At 41.1% G+C, this 26,734-nt stretch overlaps 1 protein-coding gene across 3 annotated transcripts in view; it reads left to right on the top strand.

Moving 5' to 3' along the window:
- TAS2R1 (taste 2 receptor member 1) overlaps nt 1-26,734 on the top strand; it is a 276,485-nt gene that overhangs the window by 180,535 nt on the left and 69,216 nt on the right. The window contains exons 6-9 of one of the 3 annotated variants that reach the window (XR_008955561.1): nt 9,225-9,384; nt 9,613-9,679; nt 10,247-10,399; nt 11,074-11,293. The gene's annotated coding sequence lies outside the window, so the exon portion shown is untranslated. Of the gene's footprint in view, nt 1-9,224; nt 9,385-9,612; nt 9,680-10,246; nt 10,400-11,073; nt 12,407-26,734 lie in introns of those variants that run through there. The other 2 variants (XR_008955560.1, XM_003809222.4) reach the window with 2 other exon arrangements.

The raw sequence follows: 26,734 nt of genomic DNA, 5'->3' as shown, positions 1-26,734 counted from the left end.
GGTGTGGCAGGAGTTGAGGAGTTGAGAGGAGTTGGCCTCATCTCTTCAAATTTATTGTCTTCTCTTTATAAAAATGTGCTGTTGGGCCCATGCAACACAATGTGAAGACAGGTAATAAGCTTTTGCCCTGCAGTCCACAATTATCAGTGCACTCTCCCCTCGGGAAAAGACTAGAAGCCCACGATAATGAAGTGGTAGAATCTAGGCACCTTAGCTATAGACCTTGGCTGCATTTGGACAGAGAACAGGCCCAGTCTTCATGGCAACAATAAAGAACCACCAAAACTCTTCCCAAGATTTAAGAAATTGAAAAATGTCAATCCATCTGCAAGCTGGATTAGCAAGCTGGGAACCCCGGGAACAGCAGATGGTGGCAAACTCCCAAATGCCAATATGACCCTAGACTGAAATATTTCTGTGCTCGCTCTCCATCTCCATCCTGCTTTCACTCTATCCATCTGCTTCAGAGGCAGGTTGCCCACTCAAGAATTAGGCACAATCTTTGAGGCAGGTTGTTTGTCATGCAGCAGAGGCTTCTTAGTGGTAAGCTCCTCTGTCTGGCCATTTCACAGCCTAAATGACCACTTCCATGTAAGCAATAAGGGCAAAGCAGAGCCGATGGCAGCCGTCTAGGGCTTCATCTGGAGTGATGGTGCCGGGCATATTCCAAGCCCAATTATTCAGCCTTGGCAACAGTATGGGTTGTGAATATGCTTGCTCAAGTGCTTTGAACATTCTAAATACCAGGAGGTATTTTTCTGTAGTAAGCTGAGATGGCTGCGTGAGGGATCAGTAATGCAGAAAATAGCTCAGGCAATGGAAAGGAGGAAGATAACATAGGTACTGAATACAAGTAAAAAGAATATGGAGATCTAAACTTTTGCTTTGCAAGTTTGAGACTGACCCACAATGCTGAAGCTTAGCATTTCACTTTCTAAGAATAATACTCCACAACAACCCCTGCTCCAAAGGACATGGAAAGAGAACATTTTGTCTCCAAAGAGATCCATTGGGTTTCTCCAGAAACCAGCAAATTTAACCTTTCCATTTTACGTAGATTAAATCTAAACTTCCAGATAGTGTTAGTACAATGTAGATTTATCAGTTATCTATTGGTATGTAAAAAATTACCTTAACTTAGTAGCTTAAAATGACAGCATTTATTATGTCACTGTGTCTATGGGTCAGGAATCTGGGCACAGTTAAGTTGGGTGCAGAGGCTCTGAGTCTTTCATGAGGTTGCAGTCAGAGACATGGTGGCCTCAAGGGTCCCCTGGGGAGGAGTCCTCTTGGCAGCAGTTCCTCCTGGGCTGTTGGATTGAGGGCCTCAGGTCCTTACCAGCTGTTGGCCAGAGACCATCATCATCATCAGTTCCTTTACCCTTAGGTTTACAAAATGGCAGCTTGCTCCATCAGAGTGAGCAAGTAAGAAGAGAGAGAGATTAATAAGGAAGAGTCTTTTAAAACATCTTCTCAGAAGTAGCAAGTTAAGTTACTGGTCTGGCCACCTATAAGGAGGTAGAGTTTCTTGGGAACTATGTTAGAAGCTGCCTGGAACAGAAGTTAGTCAATATTTGACTGTTGACTATTACTATTACTTATTAGGTTTTATTTTGGATAAGTTGAAGGTAGTATAGTAGAAAAAAATAGATATTTTTGGAAAATACGTGAAATTTTATTGAAATATTGAGCCTATTTCATAAATAATACTCAAATAATATCATATTTGCTTTTCCTTTAATTTCCTATTTTCCAATTACCCAAAGTAAGAGAAATCCTCTAAGCAGTTAAACTGTCAATTAATTTGCAATATTCAATATCACTTGCAGTTGTCAACTAAAAATGTCCAAAAGTATATTTGTCACAATCCAGTAACACATTTGTAGGAGGTGAGCTAGGAAGAGAAAAAAGTCCAGCAATGCTGCAAATGATGATGATGATGACAACGCCTTTAAAAGGTTCTATTCATTCAGCACCTACTGTGGATTAGTCAGGACACCAGGGACTTTCACACAGGCTTTTGTTTCACTCTTATATAATGCTGTGACTTAGGATTGGCCATACTTCCCAGATGAAGAGTTGACCCTTGGGAGAGTTAAGATCAAAGCTGGCTAGCAGCACCGGGGAACACCCACCTGACTCCAGATCCTGTAGCTTGAAGTGTCATGCTCCATGTTTCTGGTTTCAGAATGTACTTTCATATACCACTTTCTTCTGGACCATTTTAAAGGGATCAAATGCATGTAAAAATGTAAGCAGCCTTCATGTCACACATAGTAACTTCGCAAGAACCCTCAAAGATAGACTATGGAGAGCCCCTTTGCCCTTTGCTGGCATGTGCTTTGCTCCTAGCCTGTCAGAGAATGTTTGCCAAAAAAAAGGCTTGATCAGCTATCTATATAGGTAAGCAGGTTGCACATGGGCAAGGGAAACCTCGCGTCTCGCAGTTCTTAGCTACTGCCCTGCAGCAGGCAGGGTGGGCGCTGCAGCAGCCCTAGTGGAACAGCACATCATGTTCTAGATTTTCCAGCATTGCAGCAGCTGCTGCATCTGTCTAATGGAATGTGACAAGAGAAATGGGCACAGCAGCCCTCCAAGTGCAGCATGGCACTCCTGGGGCTCCCTGGAAAATGCTAGGGTGGAAAGAAAATCTGGAAACCTTCGAGATGCAGAGGTTTTAAAATTCCTCACTGAGTGAATCTTCAAGGTAGACTGCTTCTCTCTGCTCCTTCCCTCTCATCTGTCCTTGTTGATGCCCCACCTTGAGGAACTCTGCTCTCCGTAGCTCATCCTTTCCTGCCAGTGCAGGTTGAAACAGTTTCCAAGTCAGTTCCTACATTCCCACTGCAGACAGGTGCAGTTCCCCACCCTTTCCTGCAGTCACTCTCTTTCTGGTCAGACTCTTAATCCTTCCAGCCTGAGATGGAGCAGACTTCGCTTCCCCTTGGCGTTAGGCTTGACTGTGTGATTTTCTTTGGCCTAAGGAATGTGGGTTGAAATGACAGTGGGTCAGTCCTGGCCTTAGGCCTTCAGAGGTACATTCCACATTTCCGTATGCTCTCTTGCTTCCTGCCATTGCCATGAGAAGACGTCCCAACTTGCCCACCATTCCACAGAGGGTGAGAAACTCACTGAGCAGATGTGAGCCCACCCTGCGGCTTAAAGCCATGCCCAGGAAAGCCCAGCCCAGACTAGCCAAACTCTACAACCCGCAGATCCACGAGAGTAAGTGCTTTTTGTTGAATGCTACAGAGATTTTTGTGGTTGTTTGGCATACAGCAAGAGCTAAATAATATACTAATCAATTTTTAATAATCAACTATTTAACTGCCTCTCCAGTTTGGGGTATTTGGAGCCATAAAAATGGAAGAATATTCTTAGGGAAATGTTGAGTAAGATGAGATCTAAATAAGGAATCTTAGGAAACTCACATTTAAAAGGTGAGCAGAGGAAGAAAAAGAAAGAAAGGAAAGCCAAAGAGGAGTGGTCATGAAGGCAAGAAAAGAAAATAGCATAGAGGGGTAGTTTTTTTGTTTTTTTGTTTTGTTTTGTTTTGAGACAGAGTCTTCGCTCTGGCGCCCAGGCTGGAGTGCAGTGGCGCGATCTCGGCTCACTGCAAGCTCCGCCTCCCAGGTTCACGCCGTTCTCCTGCCTCAGCCTCCTGAGTAGCTGGGACTACAGGCGCCCGCCACCACGCCCGGCTAATTTTTTTTTGTATTTTTAGTAGAGACGGGGTTTCACCGTGGTCTCGATTTCCTGACCTCGTGATCCGCCCGCCTCGGCCTCCCAAAGTGCTGGGATTACAGGCGTGAGCCACCGCGCCCGGCCAGAAGTGTAGCTTTTTAAGCAGCAGCAGGAAGCCACAAGAGTCCAATGCTGCCACTGACCCAAGCAAGATGAATAATTTAAAAAATCCTGTTGGATGTCCCATTTAGGGAAGCACTGGGGCCTTTTGCCAGAATAGTTTTCGGTGGAAGAGTGGAGACCCAGGCTTGGTAACAGTGAATTGCAGGGTAGACAAAAGCGAGGAAGTGGGGAGAGTAAAGAGTGAAACAAGTATTGCTTCTAGGTTTTTTATTAAAACTAATTTTACATCTCCGAAGGTTGCAAAACCAAAAATAGTACAAAGAACATCCTTACAGCCTTTACCCAGAATCACTTATTTTTAACCCATTTGATTTATCATTTATGTTCTCTCAATCTCGCTTTCTCTGTGTACACACACACACATACACAATTTTTTTGGAATCATTTGCAGATAAGTTATGTGTATCATGGTCCTTCCTACTAAATACTTCAGTGTGTATTTCCTAAAAGTAGAAAAATATCTTTTATTAATATAACCACATACACTAATGATGTTACAGTATTGATTTACACACACATTGATGCAATAGCTTTAACTAATCCACTGCCCATATTCTAATTTTGTCAGTTAACATAATAATTAATATCCTTTGTAACACTTTCTCTCCAGTACAGGGTTCAGTTCAGAATTGGGCATGGCATTTAGTTGTCATGACTCTTTAGCCTACTTTAATCTAGAACAATTCCATAATTTTTCTTTGCCTTTTAAGACATTGATTTTTTTTTTAATACAGTAGCCCCTTCACTTTTTAAACAGAATGCTCCCTATTTTATGCTTGACTGAAGCTTCCTTGTGATTGGGTTGAAGTGTGTTATCGGCCAGCCCGCTGCATAGAAGATACTGTGTCCTCTGTCATCCCTTCTGGAAGCACATACTATGTCCTTCACATGGGTGGTGTAATTTTGACCACCTGGTCAAAAATGTTGCCTCCTTTTCTACTAACTGACTGATTTGTTTTGTTTTGTTTTGTTTTGCTTTGTTTTGTTTTGTTTTGTTTTGTAGAGATGAGGGTGTCTGTGTTGCTCAGTCTGGTCTTAAACTCCTGGCCTCAAGCAGTCTTCCTGTCTTTGCCTCCCAAAGTGTTGGGATTACAGGTGTGAGCCACTGCACCCAGCCTCTTGGTGCACTTTTATTATAAACAAAATTGAGCATCTTTTCATATGGTTCTAGGCCATGTATCTATTTCTTTTAATGAATAGTTTTTCATGTGTTTGCCCATTTTTCTGTAGGACTTTTGGTTTTTGATCCTTGATTTTGCAAAGTGCCTTGTACATTAGTGACATTAATTCTTCTATTTGCAATGTATGTTGCAAATTTTTCTTCCATTTTGTCATTTAAAAATTTACTTATGGTGTCTGGGCACAGTGGCTCATGCCTGTAATCCCAACACTTTGGGAGGCCAAGGTGGGCAGATCACAAGGTCAGGAGATCAAGACGATCCTGGCCAACATGGTGAAACACCGTCTCTACTAAAAATGCAAAAAAAAAAAAAAATTGCTGGGCATGGTGGCGTGTGCCTGTGGTCCCAGCTACTCAGGAAGCTTAGGCAGGAGAATTGCTTGAAGCCGGGAGGAGGAGGTTGCAGTGAGCCGAGATCACGCCACTGCACTCCAGCGTGGCAACAGAGCGATACTCCATCTAAAATAAAAAATAAAATAAAAAGAAATTTACTAATGGTGTAGTTATTCCATACAACTTTTTAAAAAATTTTAATTGATGCAAATAAACATATTAGTATTTTATTGCATTTAAATTTGAAGTCAGACCTAGCCTTTTACTATATACATAGGTTATAGAAGAATTTATTTTTTTCTAGTATATGTGCTTTTATTTTTACATTTACATTTCTGATTCATTCAGAGTTCATTCTTATGTAGGGTTTGACGGATGGATCTACTTTTATGTTTTTCCAAATGGAAATTCTTTTTTTTCATCTTTTCCTTGACATTTTATTGTTTCTTTGATGTCAGTCTATTCATGTGCCAGTGCCACTCTGTTTTAATTGTGGGAAGTCTATATTATGTTTTAACATCTGGTAGGGGTATTATCCCCTTCTCACCCCCTCCAAGTTATTCCTTTTTGATGTGTTCCTAGATATTCTTGTGTGTTGTTTTCTAATGTGTCTGTCTCCATTAAAAAGCTCCTTAGAATTTTTGTTGGTCTTGCACTACATTTATAAATTAGGGAGAACTGACATCTTGATAACACCGAGACCTCCAAATCAAGAGCAAGGGGTCTCTCCACTTATTCTAGTTTACTGTTGTGTTTCCGCAGGCTCCTTATTTCCCCTTCTTAAGTCCTTCTTTCCCGTCTCTGTCTCATCTCCAAGGAACATCAGATCTTTTCTTTAGATCTGATTATCCCCCACAAGTAGTATGTTCTGAGACCACCCCTTCTGGCCCCACTCACTCTCCGGTGCCTTCCTATGCATCTCCAAGTCTTGACTGGTATTGGGTTGTTTTGCATTGTCTATTTCATTTCCTCTTTCTAGGGTGAGTTTGTGCTTCCTCGCGGCCCTCTCCTCCCTCTGTTTATTTTCTTAGCTCTTTTCTGCTTCCCTCTCTGCTCTCTGCATCCACAGGCTCTTAGCAGCTATGAGTAGGTGGTGAGAGCTCTGTTGGAATTTGTTACTTTCAGGCAATTTGAAGGTTGCAGTGTTCTCTGTTGTCTGGTCATGCTGAAGGCATAAGTCCTGTGTGGTTTTATCTGTCTTCCTTATCGATTGTATGGCTGGTTTGGTAGGCAGGCTGAGATTCAGAATTAGCCCATCCTTGTCTTCTAAACCCTGAGGACCATATTTTAACAAGCTTGACTTCTAGGTAAATCCAGAGCTGGATTTCAAGTCAAAAGTTGTCATTTTTTCCCCTTCAGAGAAAGACTTATGCATGATCATAGATTACAGTACAAAGAGAAGGTACAAATTCAGCTTATGAGGAATTCTGTACCCCTAGAGAAAAGGGCTTGTTTGGAGAAATTTTGAGAGCAGAAATGGGGGAACTCATTAGTCTAGGTTTGGGTGATTATGAGAAAAAGAGGTTTGGAAGTAACTGTAAGCATATATATATTATATTTGTATTGTCTACAGACTTGGTAGAATCTGGATTGGCTGAAATTGATTGTTGTCTCTGGGTTTTGTCCCACTATATTGTTGTAGGACTTTCTCCTTAGTTAGCTAAAAACAGGGTCCTTGTCACACAACCATGAAAAATTAGGCTCAGAGACACTTTGAAGGGTGAGAAAAGCAGGGTTTATTGGGTAAAAAGGGAAAAAAGTGAAACAAGGACTCTCAGCAAAACCAGAGTCCTGCTAGCTGGTTTCCTGCCTCACAGATTGAATCCCAGTTTCCCCACCCCAGAACAGGAGAGGCCAGGCTCCTCCCTGCTACAAAATGGCACAAACTTCCCTAGGCCCCTCCCCAGCGCACATTCCTCCCAGTGACCAGGCTGGTTGAAGCTTCTCCAGGGACCTCTTTACACTTGCCTGTCTCAATACTATAATAATTTGGGTACCTAAGTCACATTGTATTGAAGCCAATGTGATAGCCACAAACAGATGGAGCAGAGGAGCTAGAGAGTCCTCTCTCCACCTTCCACGCCTTGGTAATTGGCAATAAAAGAGTATGTGTCACTCCATTTGGAGGCTCCGAAATAACATAATCGTATGTAGCTGGTTTTTTGTGGCCTCTGAAGGCTGAAGTATATAAACAGGAAATGGCTTTACTTTTCTCCCACTTATATTTCAATCTTGCTGTGTTGGCTTTCCCTTCCCTGCTCACTGAAGGCATCTCAGGGAGATTCGTTCATAGCCTTCTTGATGCTCTGACTCAGTTTGTAAGAGGAGATTCACTGTCAGGTATTAACAATCTAGGTAGAGGGAAAGCTTCAGTCTCCCATCCAGTTCAAAGCTCTTCTGTTCCCTGGCTTGGGGCCTCCTTCCTTCTCCTCACCTCTCCAGGGCAGGGGTTGGGGGAAAATAGACTGGAGGAAAGAGGACAAGTCTCCTGTATATGAGGCTGTTGAAACCCACCTGTCCTGTCCCCTATGCATGTGGCTGGTCCCCAAAGCTGGGACTCCCTTGGGAGCACCTTTGTGGTTGCCTAGTGGCCCCACAGAAGCCTCTGCAAATAAATCAATAATCTGTATGGAGGGCCTTTTGCAGTTCTCCTCTGTTTTTGCTTCCAATGGCCTCATACCCACAGCCTCCTGGTGCTGGAAGCCCTCAGTCCAGCAGGCTGCCCAATTGGGTGGGAGGTTCAACCACCTGCTGTAGCATCCCCAAGTGCATCCTCAGTCCCTGGCTTTTATGGTGCACTGCTCCTGCCAGCATCTCATCTTCAGAATTATTCAGAATAGGAGAGGCAGCAGTCTCTGCTTCTATATGCCCCAAATTCCTAGACACACACACACGTTTAGTTGTTTCAGGAGCTCCCTTTACACTTTGTTCAGTCTGCAGTGCACTGGCTGTGCTGGGGAGCAAGGTGCCAATCTCTCCCTCTTGAAGTGTGTGTAGTTTCTTTTGACATATCTTCCTGGAGTCCCCTTTCCTTAGCTTGAAAGAGTGGATGAGCACCCTAGTTCCCTTTCTCATGATGGAGGGAGAATCCACATCAATTCCCCATTGGCTGACAAATTGGCACATTCTGTTTAATGAGTTTATTTACATATGGGTAGGTGTGTATATAGATACTGTATGTACATATGCACACATAATATAGGTGTATATACATGCAAGTTGCATGTTGCACACATATTGCATGTATCATGCTAGACGCAGAGTTCGGTTTCTAGATTGGCTCTTCGATCTTTCAGAAGTGCTGGGAAATGTGTTCAGCACTTTCCTTTGGAACATGAAAGGCTTTTCTTCCATTCTCAGTTTAAAGCTTCAGCCAGAATCCCGAACCAGCAGGAATAGTGTCAGCCATATTCTATTACAAACACTTTCTTTTGTTTTTTATCATCTCTTATGTGCCAATCCCTATTCCAGATAGTTTAATTTATTGTTTCTGATTTTCATATTGATCCTCCAAAGAGAATTTTATGGACCTCCTTTATAGAGCAGAGTGCTGCAGGTCAGAGAGGCAAAACATCTTGCCCAAGATCACACATCTGGTGAGGCCGGCCCTGGATATGGTGTAGCACTGGCTGATGACAAAGCCTGCGTTCTGTGCTTCATCACAGCCTCAGATGGTTAGATAACAACATCAGATGCATCTGTTAAACTAAAACAGACTTGGTTCTCCCTAAAGTACTGATTACAAAGTTCAGCTGGGACATTGTGTTTGTTATCATGAACGCTGATGTGGATAACACTATATTCCCTGGAAATGATGGAGATATTATCTACGTCCCATTTACAGATGCAATACCAAGTAAAGACTGCAAATGACTGTGCCACAGGGAGGAAAAGCAGTCAACCTGTCTTTAGGGACCTGTTCAAATTTCTGGTGTCTCAGTGGATGTTGATTTCTGACATAAAGCCATTTGTGCACATGAGGAAGATATTGTAGGAGGCATTTGGTGAGTGCTGCAGGCAAGGCTTTCTGCTAGGTGAGAAAATGTGTTCCAGTGTGTAGGACTGTCATCCAATGGCGAAACTAGCCACTGCCATTACTTTTATATAATGACATGAAGATATTACTCTATTGGCATTACATAAAATAATTTTAAATAAACAAGATGCTTATAATAGAGGTACAAAAGGAATTCTCCTTGCTGAGTTTTTTAATTGTTCTACTTTCTTTGTAGCTGTGAGCCAGTGTTTGGTCTTTAGCTGAAACAGACATTTAGCGATAAACCACCAACCAGAAGGATCGTAAGTGATCAATTTCTCCTGTTATTTTAACTCCCTTGTCTCTCCTAACTGCACCACGTGCATTTTTTCCTCACTGGCCTTCCAACACATTCCCAGCTTTCATGAGCTTTGTACTTCAGTTATTAAACTACAAAAGAAATGGAGCCAAAAGACTGAAATATATTTCTCAGAAATACAGCTGTGCTAGCAACAGGCACCGCATGTGAAGTATGTCTCTTATCCCACTTCTCCTCATCACATTTCAGCAAATAAATCCGACTCTCTGTGGAACAATTTTGGTGTTAGCACAAAGTAATTCAAAGCAGTGGGGGGTGGGAGGCGCATAATTATGACCAGCAGAAGACGCATTTGCAAAAGCTGTGCCTGAAATGATTTAGTTAGGAAAAAGCTTTGCCAGAAGCCCAGAAAATCCTTCTGTTTCCCCCTAAATTACAAAGCATTTATTCTATTCTATGGTGATTTACATGGTAATTCTGTAAAACTACTTTTGTCTAAGATTATTATGTTTGTCCTCCTCAGTAATAACACGTTGGGATTCATCCGTTTATTTATTCATTCATTTGACAGAATAAGACACAGTTCCTCTTCTGGTGGGCCACATAAAGGAAGTTGTCATGTTCCAACTTAATGTGTGGGTTGAGAGGGATCTGCACAAACGAGCGTCATCGGGGAGAAAAATATATCCCAGTCTGCGTGGTCACGGGGAGCTTCCTGGGCAAGGTGAGAGTTGGACTGAGTTAAAGGAGAATGCATTGCTGGGGGGATGGGAGGGCAAGATGTCCTGGTGGAAGGGGGTGGCATGACCAGGGCCAAGTGCGTGACCAAGGACATGGAGGATAGAAACTGGTGGTGTGAGGAAGGTGGGAGGGTGGGTATATTAGTTAGGGTTCTCCAAAGATACAGAAAGATCTGTCTTTCCCACTTGTTCTGTATCTTTGTTCCATATCTTTGGAGAACCCTAACTAATATACCCACCCTCCCACATTCCTTTCATACATACACACATCCATCTGTATGTGTGTAATAAATGGAGGAAGGAGAGAGAGAGACAGCGCACGTGCTAGACACATTTATTTACTTTAAAGAGTTGACTCACATGACGTGCGTGCTGAACAAAATCTGTTGGACAAGCCAGCAGGCTGGAAATTCAGGTATGAGTTGGTGTTGTAGTCTGGAGTCTGAATTCCACATGGCAGGCCAGGCAGGCTGGAAACTCAGGCAGGCTTTCTGTATTGCAGTTTTAAGCCTGAATTCCTTCGTCTATAGAAGCCTCAATCTTCGCTCTTAAGACTGTCAACTGATTAGATGAGTCTCACCTACAAGATGGAAGATAATCTGCTTTAGTAAATTCCACCAATTTAAATGTTAATCACATCTAAAAATTACCTTCACAGCAACATCTAGACTGGTGTTTGACCAAACTACTGGGCACCGTACCCCAGCCAAGTCAGCATATAACGTTAACCATCACAGTGGGAGACATGTCAAAAATTGGTAAGACAGCAAGAATTGGTGGTCTGGGCTGGATTCCAGAGAACCTGGACTGTGCTTATGAAGCACCACTGCCCTGTAGACCTGGGATAATAAACACTGATGCCTAAAGGGACCAGGCAGGTAAGATAAATGAGTGAACTGAGACCTGCTTATAGTTCTTAGACACTTTGTTTACATGTTAAAAGATGAAAACATTCTCTAACAAAGAAAGATATTCCCCTAGTTTCTATTCCCTCCCTCCCTGCCTCCCTCCCTCCCTCCCTTCCTTCCTTCTCTCTTTCTCTCTTTTGTTGTGGTAAAAAAAAAAAACGTTGAACATAAGGCTGGGCGCAGTGGCTCATGCCTGTAATCCCAGCACTTCAGGAGGCCGAGGTGGGTGCATCGCCTGAGGTCAGGAGTTCGAGACCAGCCTGGCCAACATGACAAAACCCCAACTCTACTAAAAATACAAAAAATTAGCCAGGTGTGGTAGCAGGTGCCTGTAATCCCAGCTACTCAGGAGGCCGAGGTGGGAGAATCTCTAAAACCTGGGAGGTAGAGGTTGCAGCGAGATTGCACCACTGCACTCCAGCCTGGGCCACAGAGTGAGACTCCATTTCAGAAAATAAATAAATAAATAAATAAATACAACATGAAGTCTGTTCTCTTATCAAATTCTTAAGTATACAATATAGTATTGTAAACTATAAGCGCACTGTTGTGCAGCAGATCTCTGGAACTTTTTCTCTTGCATGACTGAAACTCTAGACCTATCAAACACCTCCCCGTTTCCACCTCCCACCAGCCCCTGGCATCTACCATTCTACTCTGTGCTTCTGTGAGTTTGACTACTTTAGATACCTCATATAACTGAAATCATGCAGTATTTGTCCTTCTGTGATGACTTATTTCGTTTAGTAAAATGTCCTCGAAGTTCATCTGTGTTGTAGCATATTACAGGATTCAGTTCTTTGTAAGGCTGAATAATATTCCATTGTATGGATATACTGTATTTTCTTTATCCACTCACCCATCAACGGACATTTCAGTTGTTTCCGCCTCTTGGTTATTGTGAATAATGCTGCGGTGAACATGGGAGTGCAGGTATCTCTTTGAGATCCTGATTTCAGTTCTTTTAGATAAATACTCAGAAGTGGGATTGCTGGATTCCGCTTGGTCATTCTATTTTGAATTTTTTGATGATCTCCATAGTGTTTTTCATAGAGGCTGCATCATTTTACATTTTACATTCCCATCAACAATGCACAAGGGTTTCTATTCTCCACATTCTGACACTTATTTTCTGTTTTTTTAATATATATAAATATATAATATATCATAAATTATATATAAATATAATTATATATTATATATAATATATGATATATAATATATATATAATCTGGTTATATATATATGTGTGTGTGTATGCATATATATATAATGACCATCCTAACAGGTGTGGGGTGCTATCGCATTGTGGTTTTGATTTGCATTGCCTTAATAATTAATGATGTTGAGCATCTTTTCATATACTTATTGGCCATTTGTATGTATTCTTTGGAGGAATATTTATTGCAATCCATTGCAAATTTTTTAATCAGGTCATTTGTGGATTGTTTTTGTTTTGTTTTTGGCTATTGAATTGAGTTCCTTATATATTTTAGATATTAGCCTCTTATCAGATGTATGATTTGCAAATATTTTCTCCCATTCTATAGGTTACCTTCTTTCTCTGTTGACTGTTTCCTTAGGTGTGTGGAAACCTTTTCTAGCTTTTTATTTAATAGAGATATTTCAGTCTATCTTTTGTTTGCCCATTTTTGGTAGGGGCAAAGGTTCACAAAACTATGTCTCAGACATAACTAAAGTAATGGTTCATGCAGGGATCAAAAAGTGGCAACTATGACATGTCCTCACTACTATTGGGGGAATTAGAGTGGAGGGCACTCAATGAATTGGAGAGCATACTCTTTGTAAAGGAGACAGGCAATCCTCTGGCCCAGGCCTTGGGTAGTTGGAGCACATTCTCTTTGTAAAGGAGACAGCCAATCCTCTGGCCCAGACCTTGGGTGAGTGGAGGGCACTCAATAAGTTGGAGAGCATACTCCTTGTAAAGGAGACAGCCAATCCTCTCAGTGAGTTGGAGTGCATGCTTTCATAAAGAAGACAGGCAATCCTTTGGCCCAGGCCTTTGGTAGTTGGAAGGCATGCTCTTTGTAAAGGAGACAGCCAATCCTCTGGCCCAGGCCTTGGGTTGTTGGAGCGCATGCTGTTTGTAAAGGAGATAGCCAATCCTCTGGCCAAGGCCTTGGGTGTTCTATGGAAATGTGGACCTGGTTGGCAAGATGTTATGATGTCTATTTAACATCTCCCAATTTTGAAACATCAGTTCAAAATATTTCAAAAGACTCTGTGGACCAAAACTCACCTACTGGCAATGCCAGATCCTCTGCTGTAAGTGGTAGAGACCATTTATGGGTTTTAACCAAGACAGTTTCACAGTAAGTGAATTCATTATCTATCACTGCATAATAAATCACCCCCAAATTTAGTGACTTAAAATAACAAACACTTATTATCTCACATTTTCTGTGGGCAAGGAATTAGGGAGCAGATTAGCTGGGTGTTTCTGGCTTCGAGCTTCTCATAAGGTGTTAGTCACAATGTTAGCTGAGGGCTTGACTTGGGTGGGGATTCACCTCCAAGATCACTTGTGCAGCTGTTGGCAGGAGGCATCCATCTTTGCTCTGTGGATCTCTCCAGAGAGTGGCTGAGTATCCTCAAAATGTGGCAGTGGCTGTCCTCAGAGAAGGGATGAGAGAGACCAAGATGGAAGCCACGGTGTCTTTTATCATCTAACCTCAGAAACAAAATCCCACCACTTCTGCCATGTTCTTTTGGCCACACCCAACCAGTGGCAGGGGACTTCACAAGGGTATAAATGCAAGGAGGCAGGAGTCATGGGGGCTTCTTGAAGACTGGCCACCTTACTGAGTACTGGAGTAGCATTGGTATGGAGGGTAGATTTGAGGCAGGGACCTTTTAGGAGGATATTGGTTCAGTAGAATGATGATTTGGGGAAGGCAGCAATTAGAAAGAAGAGAAAGAAACTGAACTGGCAATTACTTAAAAATCAGCGAGGCCCTATAATTGAAACAATGACCCACTTCTAGCCAATGAGTGAGTCTGTGGAAGGTATTTCTGGAAAGGGTTTTCTTTTTTTTTTTTTTTTTTCTACTTTAAGTTCTAGGATACATGTGCAGAATGTGCAGGTTTGTTATATAGGTATACATGTGCCATGGTGGTTTGCTGCACCTATCAACCCATCATCTGGGTTTTAAGCCCCACATGCATTAGATATTTGTCCTAATGCTCTCCCTCCACGGAAGAAAGAGCTGAAGGATAAAGGCACTCTCACTTCCCTGGTTTCTTCCTGAGTTTCTTGCTTTTGAATATAACTGTGTGGGAGCATGGCACCTAGAGCTGTGGCAGCTATTTTGTGACAGTGAGGTAAGAAATTATTACGCTTGATGTGGCTGAGTTGGGGAACAGACAGAGACTGGGTGTTTGGAGATACTGCTGAGCCACCAATCAACCCTAGAACTTTTTGTTACATAGCGATAAATGTCGAGAGTTTAAGTCAGCACAGGTTGGGCATTCCATGACTTTCTGCTGAAAGCATTTCTGACATACACAGGAGAGAGAAAGGCCTTATCTCCAAACCCCAAGATTTAATGATTGAATGCTGGGTGAGATAAAAACTATGAAAGGAAGAGGGCCTAAACCCAGGTAGCAGTCATGAGGACCGAAAAGAAAAAAAAAAAAAAAAGAGACCATTTGCTTCTGTTTTGTGATAAAGCTTCCATATAAATAGTATGTGACAGACGCTGGTGGAGCTTTTAATCAATGTATGCAAAAGTCAGACTGTGTAAAAGGAGAGACAAAAATCCATTGCCTTATGATATGATTATATTAATTTTCTTTTACTCCCTTTATATGTATTTCTTTATGTGGTAAATGGCTCTTGAAGAAAATGGTATCTCCGTTTTTGTAGAAGAAAACCATGTAGGAGAGATGAAAATTAAGTGAACAAAATTGAATCTGCTCTGCGGCACAGCACCTCAAAGATTCTTACTTGAGAACCAAAAGAAAGTGACAGTCTGTGGCCGAGCAGGGCCTGCCATCCCTAGGATACGCTCCCTCTGATTTAAGCTGAGTAGCCTGAAAACCTCAGAGCATCTGGTGGTCAGTTAATTTCATTTGAAGAATATTCTATGGGCCCTTCTTTTTTTCCTCTTTCGACTTTGAAGTTTGTTTCATTTTCCTCGGCTGCCTTCAAATGCTGATCTTTGCGGCCAGGAGCTTGCGCCGTAAAGACAGAATATTCATAGTTGAATCCTTTCTGTCTCCTCACTTTGGTTAAACGCTAGAGATAAAGCTTCACACTGAGACCCGTGAGTCAGCTCATCCAGAAACTCTGGTGAGAAGAAGCTCCAGGCAGATAGTGGCGTGTGTTTGCAGGGAGAGGCTGTGAGCAAAGTGTTGTTCTAGCCAGTGAGTGACACAGGGGCATCCGCAGGGTCTTTGCAGCTCCTGCACAGTAGTTAGCCTCAGTTATTTCGCACCACCTCCCTCCCTGAGTTGTGCCAGGGTTCCATGAGGTTACACAGAACAAAAGCTTGGGGGAGGGCTTGCACCGAGAGCTGCAAAAGTGCCTTTTTGTTTTGTGTTGTTTTGTTTTGTATGAGACAGAGTCTCACTCTGTCGCCCAGGCTGGAGTGCAGTGGTGTGATGTCGGCTCACTGCAACCTCTGCTTCCCGGGTTCAAGCGATTCTCTTGCTTCACCCTACCGAGTAGCTGGGACTACAGGCACACGCCACCACGCCCGGCTAATTTTTGTATTTTCACTAGAGACGGGGTTTCCCCATGTTGGCCAGGCTGGTCTTGAACTCCCAACATCAGCACTTTGCTCTGGCTGTGTGTTTTCTTCAGGTCAAATAGTTCTCTGGTCTTTTAAGATGACTTGGGGATGGAAATGTCTAATGGGGCATTGAGAGTCCTGGATGATGAGGATGGGCATAGCCTGCCTTTGTTCCCTCCTGAGGGTCTGCCATGTCATCCTGGGGTTGGAGGTGTGCTGGGGAGTTGGGAGTCTGCAGGACTCATGGATCTCTTTGTTCCCATCTTCCTGCCTTCTCATTCTTCTCCCAGCTCCACCACCAGCCTGAGGGAATCCTTCTCGAGCCTTCAGAAAAATCCATCTCCTGTTGAGGTTTTGGGTATTTTGTCTCTGCCTAAGATCCTCTCTTGGCTCTGGGGCAGTGACTGCTGTTAGAAATAAGAACCTTAAAGAGCTTAGGATTTTTCTGTCCTTCACTGCATCTCATCTCTATCCTGAGGCAAGAGTAAGCTGAGTAACTAATAAATATCTGTGTGTGCAGGGGACGCTTTGGGATAGAGAGAAATAAAGGGAAGAAAAATATTTTTTAAAAAAACCGCATCATTTAATACTTCAAAATACTCCTTTAATATCAGGGCCAGCTTTCTCCAGCCCTGCCCTGTCAGGGGAGTGGAGGCTGAAAATTCTACCACCTGCTTAAGACAGGCCTTGCCATGCCTGCAGCTCCCTCCCCAGCAGCACCCAGGGAGTGGACCAAGCCTTCCTCTCTGCTCTCCGTCGGGTAGCATGGGATGAGTTCTGAGCACTCAAATATCCTCTGAGCTCCATTATTCTGCCCACCTTTCTCCCTCCTACCCTCTCATCTACTCAGATACAGCAGGGTTTTCATGTCTGTACAACTCAACTTCTTTGGTTTCTGATGTTTTGTCTCCCTTAATGAGAAAGATCATTTCCCTAAAACCTTTCGTTGTTTCCTGGAGCATGGACATTTTGTCTAACTCTCACTAGCCTGGTCCCCACCAGTGCTTTTGAGTTTTGCTCAGAATAGGACAGAGCACCTGGAACCATGAATGACACTGTGGCCTCTGAGAGTCTGGGAATTGCTCAGAAGACCCCGTCTACCCACTGGACAGTTCCTACTTATGTACATCTTGGCCTGAGAGGCCTGGTTTGGTCACAGGTGTTTGGGTCGTGGCTTTGCAGGCCAGGCCAGTTCCCCTGGTTCTGAATATGGCCAGGGCTCTACTTCCTCCCTTCCCCACTGGCCCAAGATAGCCTCAACACTCCTGAAAAGTGGGGTGAGGACATTTGAATTGTCACCATAAGAAATGGTGCTAGTTTGTAGTAGCAGGTATATAATTATTTGTTGTGGGTTTGAGGAAGTCTCCTAAAATAAAACCCATCTTCTGTCCTTCAGTTCTGATGGAGATCAGAACATTGTATTTATTTCTAAAAGAACTGATTTTGGAGAATGTGATTTAGGTATGAGGGCCAAAGGGACTTCTAGCTTCTTCCATTCGATCTGTTGGATCCACCTAAGGGGAATTTGGTCTTTGTAGAGGAACCTCACTCACCCAGGTCCCTTCCTCTCACCAAGCCCAGTAAGGTGACCTGCTGGTCTCTGAACTGCTTTAGTTTTAGCACTAAAAGTCTTTTTTTGGGGGGGGGGTTGGAGTTTCACTCTTGTCTCCCAGGCTGGAGTGCAATGGCATGATCTTGGCTCACTGCAACCTCTACCTCCCAGGTTCAAGCAATTCTCTCCTGCCTCAGCCTCCCGAGTAGCTGGGATTACCGACATGCACCACCATGCCTGGCTAATTTTTTGTATTTTTAGTAGAGATGGTGTTTCACCATGTTGGCCAGGCTGGTCTTGAGCTCCTGATCTCAGTTGATCTGCCCACCTCAGCCTTCCAAAGGGCTGGGATTACAGGCGTGAACCACCGTGCTTGGCCAGCACTAAAAGCCTTATATCCCAGAAACCCTTCAATCCCAGACACACCAGCAAAGTTGGTGACTCTAAAATCCCCTGGGCTCAGGACTAAATTGACCAAAATGACACTTAGAATTTGATACAATCAATCAGAACTGAATTTTAATTTTAGTTTACTTATCTGAAGCAGTGTGACTTCTTTTCATTAAATAGCTTAGTTATTAGGAAAGCAATACATGCATGCTCACAAGATATAACTTAAAGATGACAAAGGAGCATAGTATAAAAATTAAAGATCATCTTCCATTTCTACTCACACCTCCCCTAGAACTTCTAGCCAGGGGTAGCCACTCTGAATAGTTTTCTGGTGTTGGTCTATTAATGGTCCATGCACAGAGAAGCCTCTTTATACACATGCATGCATGTCTTGCAAGCAATTTTCTGAATTGTTGTGGGATTTTTTTTTTTTTTTGCGGTAATTCTAGTGTGAAGTTTCAGCCCTAAGACCACGTATACATTTATTTCAATTAAAAACAGAATGATCTTATGGTTTTCCTCCCATTGAAGAAGAACAACCAAATAGCCACTAATGAGTGCTTAGCTTGTGCTTAGTTTCCTGCTATTACAAATAATCCTGCAATGAATAAACTTGTAAGCTCATTTGTGCACCTGCATCTGTTGGATAGATTGCTAGAAGTAAACTGGTAACACCACAGGGCATGTGCATTTTGCATTCTGATAGTTACTTCCAAATTTTCCTTCAAGAAGTTTGCACCAATTTACATTCCTATTAAGAATATATGAAAATGTCTGTTTTCCAACTCTCTTATCATCCTTGAGTGTTATTAAAATTCTTAATCTTTAGCAATCTGATAGTAAGAATGAGAAACTAGAGTTTTATTTGCATTCTGTTATAAGTTAGTATGAACCTCAGTTGTATATTAGTTGGCCACTTGTCTACTACTTTTTCGTGTGTGAACTAATTTTTCATGTCATCTGTCCATTATTTTTCCTTATCCTTTTTGAAATCTGTATGTTTCTGCTTCTTAAAAAATCTGCAATTTTAGGATGACTTCATTTGGTTTCTTCATCATGAACTGCCTTTTGTTGTGCTTTGAGGGTATTAACCGTATACATTTAAATACTTAAATCTCACCACAGCTCACGAGCAGCCAGCTTGCAGCTCATGGGAACTATTTCATGTTACTAAATTAGATTTGTAATATCTGATTTTTTTTTCTCAGTGAAGCTGTTGCTGCAGAAAGTAGATAAAGAACATGGGTCAATAAAAAAAGAAGATACTCTGGGGGAGGTGTAAGTTTTTGAGGGAAGAAATGGTAATGCAGAAAATTGAGACGAACATAACATAAAATAAAAATTAAGGTACTCTTAAGCTCATGGGGTCCAACACTTATGATCTGGATTTGAATTTCATCCTAGCTCTGTCTAGTTATAGGGAAATTGCTGCACCTCAGTTTTTGTCCCTGAATTTATTCACCTATCAGAGTGCCAATTAATATTTCCTGTTTAAGTACAACATAGTGCAGTCAAAAATTTTCTAGACTAGGGATCCAGGGCAAATTAATATTTTGTGTGATTTTACTACAAATCAGCTTTATGACTTTGACCACTTTGGAATCAGTTTCTATTACTGCAAAGGTGAATCTCTCACTCCTAAATAAAATCTTGGACTTAGGATATTAGGTGTTCTATGAGTATGCATTTAGTCTAGTAGTTAAAAGAGCAGCTATGCTTTACCTTTGAAGACTATGAATAAAATCTCCTTCTGACACCCAGTCCTGCCTCCTCATCCACTCCAACTGACCTAGGACAGTTGTAGGCACAGATGCAATGTAAGCAAGCTTCCGAATCTTCACATGGAGAGTGACAGGAATACCAAGGTTCCCCAAGACTTTGTTCTTTCATGTTCTGAGGAAGGTCACGTGGTTTCTTGGTGGCCATTTAAGTTCTACTCAATGGCTGGCCCTCATAGGTTACCGGGGATTGGTCTACCTGATTCCTGTCACTCCTGCTGATCAGGGGTGCTTTGTGTATATGTTGTTGGAGCCCCTGTGCAGGTACAATCCCCCTCTTCTCTCCATGTGGCCCTGTTGCTCCTTCCACCAGTGGGTGCCCTCATGACGCTCTACAGAGTACAGGCTCCCTGGAACAACTCCCCTTCTATCAAATGCCTGCTGGACCTGTCAGATGAGCTTCATTGCCTAAAGCACCCATCAGTATTATAGACTTAGTTATTGTTTTTTATTCAGCCTTCTGTTTGGAGGATGTTGGTTTGAAAAGTTTTCAAATCTATAGCCCCACCTAACAGTATCATACCTGAAAGTGCTCCTAACAGTGACAAGCCATGGCCGTGATGAAATCTTGGTGGCTACACATGAGATGTCTTCACTGCCCAGTGAGGACAGTTCTTCAGCTGTTAGCAGAGGGATTTGCCCTTAATTCTGGTATTATGGGCACTGACCAGAATCTCAATTATCTGTTCATTCTTTCAGGAGGCCAGTAAAGTGTCAGCCCAACCGTGGTCCCTGTGCCTAAAAACAAATTCCTGGAATCTAGCTTTGTTTTTTCTTTAAGGTGTGATGTTAAAGAGGTATTGTTTAACAGGATATTCCTATTAATACTTTTTCTCTTTCTGGCCTCTCCCTTTCATCTGATTGCCTTCCCCTCCTTTCCTGTAACTGTTCATGCTGACTCTCTTACCTCTGTCTTTCTTGTTTTCTTTCTCCCTCCATCTGACACCCCCACCCCCAACGCCCTTACTTTTGCTGGCTCCTCTCTTTCTCTCCACCAGTCCTCTGAAACCTGCCTCTCATCAGCATTCCATCCTTCTATCCTTCTGCCCTTATCTCTTCTGGTTTGACAAGATCATTTTGGGTGCTCTCATTCAGGCCCATTGTTTCAATTAACAATTTGTATCACTTAACTATTTCTATGAAACACGCCAACCTCAAATGTATTTGCCTGAAACAGTAACTATTTAACTTATAGTTTCTGCTTGACAATTTAGGCCAGGCTTAGCCGGGTGGGTTTCTAATCATTTCCAGTCTTTATCTATGACTTTCTTTTTATTTTCGAGGATCTACATAGTTTTCCCCCCTTGGCACCAATGGCAGTTTGGACCAGATATTTCTTTGGTGGAGGGGCTTTCCTGTGCATTTTAGGATGTTTAGCAGCATCTCTGGTCTTTACCTGGATGCCAGTTGCAACCCTCTCCCCCAACCAGTGTGATAATGAAAATGTCTGCAGACATTGCAAATGTCCTGAGGGCGGGTTGCAAAATTTTCCCTGGTTCAGGAGCAGTGACTTAGCACTAGAAGAGTAAGAGATTAATAAATACTTAGTTAATGAATGAATGCCTTGTTTTACACCCACACATGCAAAATTGTTAGAAGTATTTGGCACTTACTGGACAGGTCCTTGATAGATTTTTATTTGGAAGAGTATTCCAAAATTTAAGGGAAACAAGAATATAGCCTTTAAACTGACTGACTTGGAGAAATGAGAGAACCTAAAACATACAGCTCTAGGAGTGGATTTCATGCTCAACATCGTCCTAAATGTTTCTGAAGATGGGAAATCTAACTTCTGTTTCGTTATCTACATAAAATGACCTTTTGGGCAGTTTCGCCCCTGTACATCAGATTAATCTCACTCTAACAGAAACTTTATATTAAATTAAGAAATTGTTCATTCTAAAAAAAAGGATTCTCTTCTCTTTTTGCAAAATTTTGGTTATAAATGGTAACAATATGACTGCAAGAAAGAAGAGGAACTATAATTTTGGTGTGTAAACTTGATTTGGGAAAAGTTTAGTTATCTTATAAAATATATAGAACATGTGAAAAACTGTTATGATAAGAACTGGAGAAAATTGTTCAATATACGAAGGAATAACTTTACAAAAGTATTTGCAGTCAATACACATAGATATGCTTTAAAATTAGTATTTGTCTAATCATCATTGATCATTTCTAGCATTTAGATTTCCTTTAGTTCATGTCAGTCTATTGATGGTGGTTTCTTGCTTCCCAGAGAAACAGGCATTTTTTTCCTTTGTCATTGTACCAGGTTATAAGCACGTGCGATATCTGTAAGATACTGAGGAGGAGTTTTGAAACACCCAATGTCACCCTTTCATATTTCATTCTTCTTGTCAGAAAGGCAGTTTGCTCCCTGCAGTAACTCAAAGTTACTCAACCTAGAGCTAGAAAAGCTGCCATTCATCTTGTTGCCAGATGGGTAAAGAGAAGGAATTTCATTGGAAGGAGGGGTCCGGGAAGAAACAGATGAATATGATTATAAGACTGTGTGTGTGTGTGTGTGTGTGTGTGTGTCTGCGTGTCTGCCATGTTGCTAATGAAATAATAATCTTGTTCAGCATGAATCCCTTGTCTCCCCTTCTCCACACACACACATAAGGAAATATAATTTGTTCTGCCCACTACTACTTTTGAGAAACTAATTTACCAGCGGGGTTCACCTGTGTCAGGAGTGTTGCACAACTCCATCATTTTTTTGAGAAATGTTGCTGCAATGCTGATGCTTTCTCTATGCTATGAACTAAATTGTGTCCCCACACTTCACTTGCACACAATTGATATGTTGCAGTCCTAACTCCCATAACCTCAGAATGTGACTGTATTTGGAAACAGGGTCTTTAAAGAGGTAATTCAGTTAAGAATGAGGTTATTAGGACGGGTCTTAAATCTAGCATAACCGGCATCCTGATAAGAAGAGGAGATGAGGACAGAGACATGCACAGAAAGAAGCCACATGAAGACAGAGAGAAGACGGTCATCTACAGGCCAAGGAGAGAGTCCACAGAGAAAACCGATCCTGCTGACACCTTGATCTTGGGTTTCTATCCTCCAGGACTGTGATCAAACAAAATGCTGTAATTTAAGCCACTCCATCTGTGGTACTTTGTTATGGGTGTCCTAGCAAGCAAGCGCATTATATCCCAACGCTCCTGAGTGATCATGCGATATAGATTTGAGTTCCTGAGAAAGGCCTTCCTAATCTCTCTTTTCTGCTGCTTCCTGGCCAAGTGCATGGGTGGAAAATGGGGTGCATGGGTGGAAAATAGAAAATGGGTGCAAGGATAGTGAAGGGCACCTCCAGGGTAGCATGTATATTTTCCATGAATCTATGGCTGGTCTGTAATAGAATTCTACATTACCTAAGATCACAATTCGTATTATTTGTTAAATTGGGCCTATAACGAAACTAGGTAAACACATAGATTCTAGTCTGGAAACCTCATTATTTCATAATTGTGACCTTGATGAATGATTCCATTTCAATGTTAGGAACCCTAAGCTGGATACTGAATCAGGGTCATTTTTAAAAAATCAACTTACTCAGAATCCTGATGAAAAGACAGTGGTGGAATGGATGAGGAAATGCCTCATTGTGTTTAGGATTCTATGGATTAGCTTTGTTTGTGTAAGGTATAGTGAAGTTCTGTTTTTCACACATTGGCATAAGGTTAAACACCAGATTTTATTTTTTGAGTTAATAAAGACACTGGAATGCATTACCTGATAAATTATGGGATACTTTTTTTCTGAAGAACTTTGGGAAAAAACAGACTTGCTTCTTTTTTGTCAGGGATGCATAGTTGCAATTCTTCCTTGGGCTGAGAATGCCCCAGGGAGTCTGCTAACTTTATGTTGATTTAAGAAAAAAATGAATCATTACTTCAAAGATGCTACAGGGCTTTAGCTAATAATGTCTTTGTAGAGGGCAAAGTAGTTAAGAATCAGCAGCAGCATACTGCAATTAAAATAATATAGGCTTGTAGAAAGAAGAAAGGCAAGGTGGCTGACGGGCAGTCAGCTTTCAACTCATCAGGTTCCTATCACGACTGTCCAGAGATATGGCAAACATCAGAGACTTCATAAAAGCAGCACTTGGTCCTTCTATGAGTAATTACAGTCCACAGGGACAGTGTGTTTATAGACAGAGTTTAGATGCCAGAAAAAAAAATCACAGAATCCCTGAGACCATGAGTTTTGGTGACAGAATCTGACTTTGGCTTTTGATGTGAATCTCTGTGATTTGGTAGTGGCTCAAGGTCAGTAGGCACAAGTAATAAAATAGAAGTGTATCATTTCAACTCATATAAATCATCCTCAGAGGAATAAATCGTCCTTAGAAGTCAGAAAGTGGCATCAGCTACATATTAATGGGAGCATGAAAGCGTCGAAGGGAGCTGATTCAATTCGCGAACGCTCAGCTTCATCACTTTGATTTTTGGTGTGCAGAGTTAATTGCATCTCTGATTGAACTTACATGTTCGATTATTTAGCATGTTTACATGAAATAGATATTCTAATCATTGTGTTTAGTCCATAGTTTGCAGGCAACTGTGAGAACGAATTGATGTTCTTGCATCTGGATTCATTCTCTCTGACTTCACAATTTACCTCTATTCTTCTGTATTGTACCATCTGACATTCATCATTTTGAAATTCCTACAGTTGAGTACTAAGGACTCTGAGTGAGCCAGGAACTGTTTTGAACTTAGTTCTCAAGAAGTGTCTCCTTTATTGTAAAAACAGAAACAGGATGCCACTCCATTTTCAATATATATACTTTATATATTTGATACGCTATATGCTTTATATGCTGCATAAAATATTGGGAAAGATTAATCTAAACCACACACACGGAAACAGCATGGACAAAATTATTTTCTCTGAACACATTTACAAGATAATATTCTTTTGTGAAGTTTCTGGTGTTTGGCCGTATCTCATTGCGGTTTAGCCACTTGTCCCTGGCACTCACAGGAATCCAGATTGCATGGCACAAGATGGCATTTCCAGGACACTCTGCCTTTCTAGAGTGTAATACTTAGGAATTTGTTTGTTGTTGTTAAATAGAATTCGTCTGACTTCTCGGGTGTGTTTATGTGTCTGGAGGCTATTTCCCTTCCCCTCTTTTAGATTTTCCTGTAAGAGCACATTTTTGAACTGTGAGTGAAAGTCAGTGGGAAAATTTGTCTCAGCTTTGTTAAAAACAAGACAAAACACGACAAGTTTAACAGAAAGATGCTTTCTGTACAACCATTGAAAAATATCGCTCAGGAATTTTGGGATGCCAACTTTGACATCATGTTGACAACATTTGAGAATGTCACGCGAGTTATTTTATGATACTGCTGTAGTTATTTTATGATTTTATTTTATGATACTGCTGTAGTGATCAAACATAAATAATCCACTTGAAAACTATTAATACAAAATACCTAAGCCATTTGTACAATCTCATTCTTTTGGTTTTTGAGTCATATTTTTGAAGTTCCAGGAAAAAATACATTGGGGTTTAGATTAGAATTCCATTAGAACTACATATTCACTGAGGAAAATGGACATATTAAAATATTCAACAGGTTCCAGTCTGAGAACATAGCCTTTTGTTCCTTATTTTTCGTAATAAAATGGTTTTTTAAAAAATGAATTTATTCCTTAGTGCTTTATATTACTAATGTTTGTGAAAATATCCCCACCTGTTAAGGTTTTTTTTATATTGGTGAGGTAGAGGCTGATGTTTTCTTCTTGTCGCTTTATTGAATTTTCTTCCTAATGCTCAGAAATTTTTTAAATAATTTTCCTGGATTTTAAATTTTTTTTTTTTCTGCAGTTGCTAATAACTTTGATCTTAACCTTCTTAGTGATTTTTTTTCTTTATTTCCACATCTTACTGTGTAAACTAGAATTGTATAAAATAATAACAATGATTATCTTATTCCTGATTTTAACCAGAATGTCTTTAACATTTTAAAATTAAGCATAATAGCTGCTGGTTTGAGATTTGTAAAATGATATCTATAAAGTATTCTATTTGTTATTGCACTTTTAAAATATAGCAAATAGTTTTGAAATTCTTTGAACATTTTTTGGCAAATAGAAGGATCTTTAGTTTTTTCATATTGGATCTCTAAACATACAAAAATATATATTTTCTAATACTAAACTAGTCTTGCATTAATAGGATCAATAATTCTTTATGGGGCAGATTATTTTTTCATGAATAGTTGAATTGTGTTCAACATCTGTATTTCCAAGTGAAATTGGACTTGAACTTTAATTTATTCTGTGTTGTATTTGTCACTCTTTGGCCTAATGTGCCTTTACTAGCTTGATAAAATGAACTGGGTAACTTGGTTCTATTTTTTTTAATGCCCTGAATAATTTATCTATTATATGAACTACTTCTTTCTTTGGAGGTTCAAAGAACTCATCTATAAAATGATCTACCTCTAAAGGCTAGATATCAGATGCAGTATTTTGAACGTGAACAAAATTTTGTATTTTTGAGGACAATTTCCTTTTTTCTTTTTCCTGATTTTTAAAATTTTTGTTTGTCTTTTTTTTGTTTCAAGAGGTTGTCTTTTTTTTAAACAAAAAAGGTGTCTTTTAGATTTAATTCAAATTAAAAGACTTCCCTTGCAATTGTGTTATTTCTTTCTCTCCTTCTCTTCCTTCTTTCCTTTCTCCTTCTCCTCCTCCTCCTTCCTGTGCAGTGCCTTTTGTGAATTTCTTCCTTCTTCTTCTTTTTTTTTTTTTTTTGAGACGGAGTTTCAGTCATGTTGCCCAGGTTGGAGTGCAATGGCGTGATCTCGGCTCACAGCAACCTCCACCTCCCAGGTTCAAGCAATTCTCCTGCCTCAGCCTCCCAAGTAGCTGGGATTACAGGCATGTGCCACCACGGCTGGCTAAT

Source organism: Pan paniscus, chromosome 4 (genome assembly GCF_029289425.2).
Source record: "Pan paniscus chromosome 4, NHGRI_mPanPan1-v2.0_pri, whole genome shotgun sequence".
NCBI lineage: Eukaryota > Metazoa > Chordata > Mammalia > Primates > Hominidae > Pan > Pan paniscus.
The sequence above is the reverse complement of the archived record's forward strand: the minus strand, read 5'-3'. Positions and strand labels throughout refer to the sequence as shown.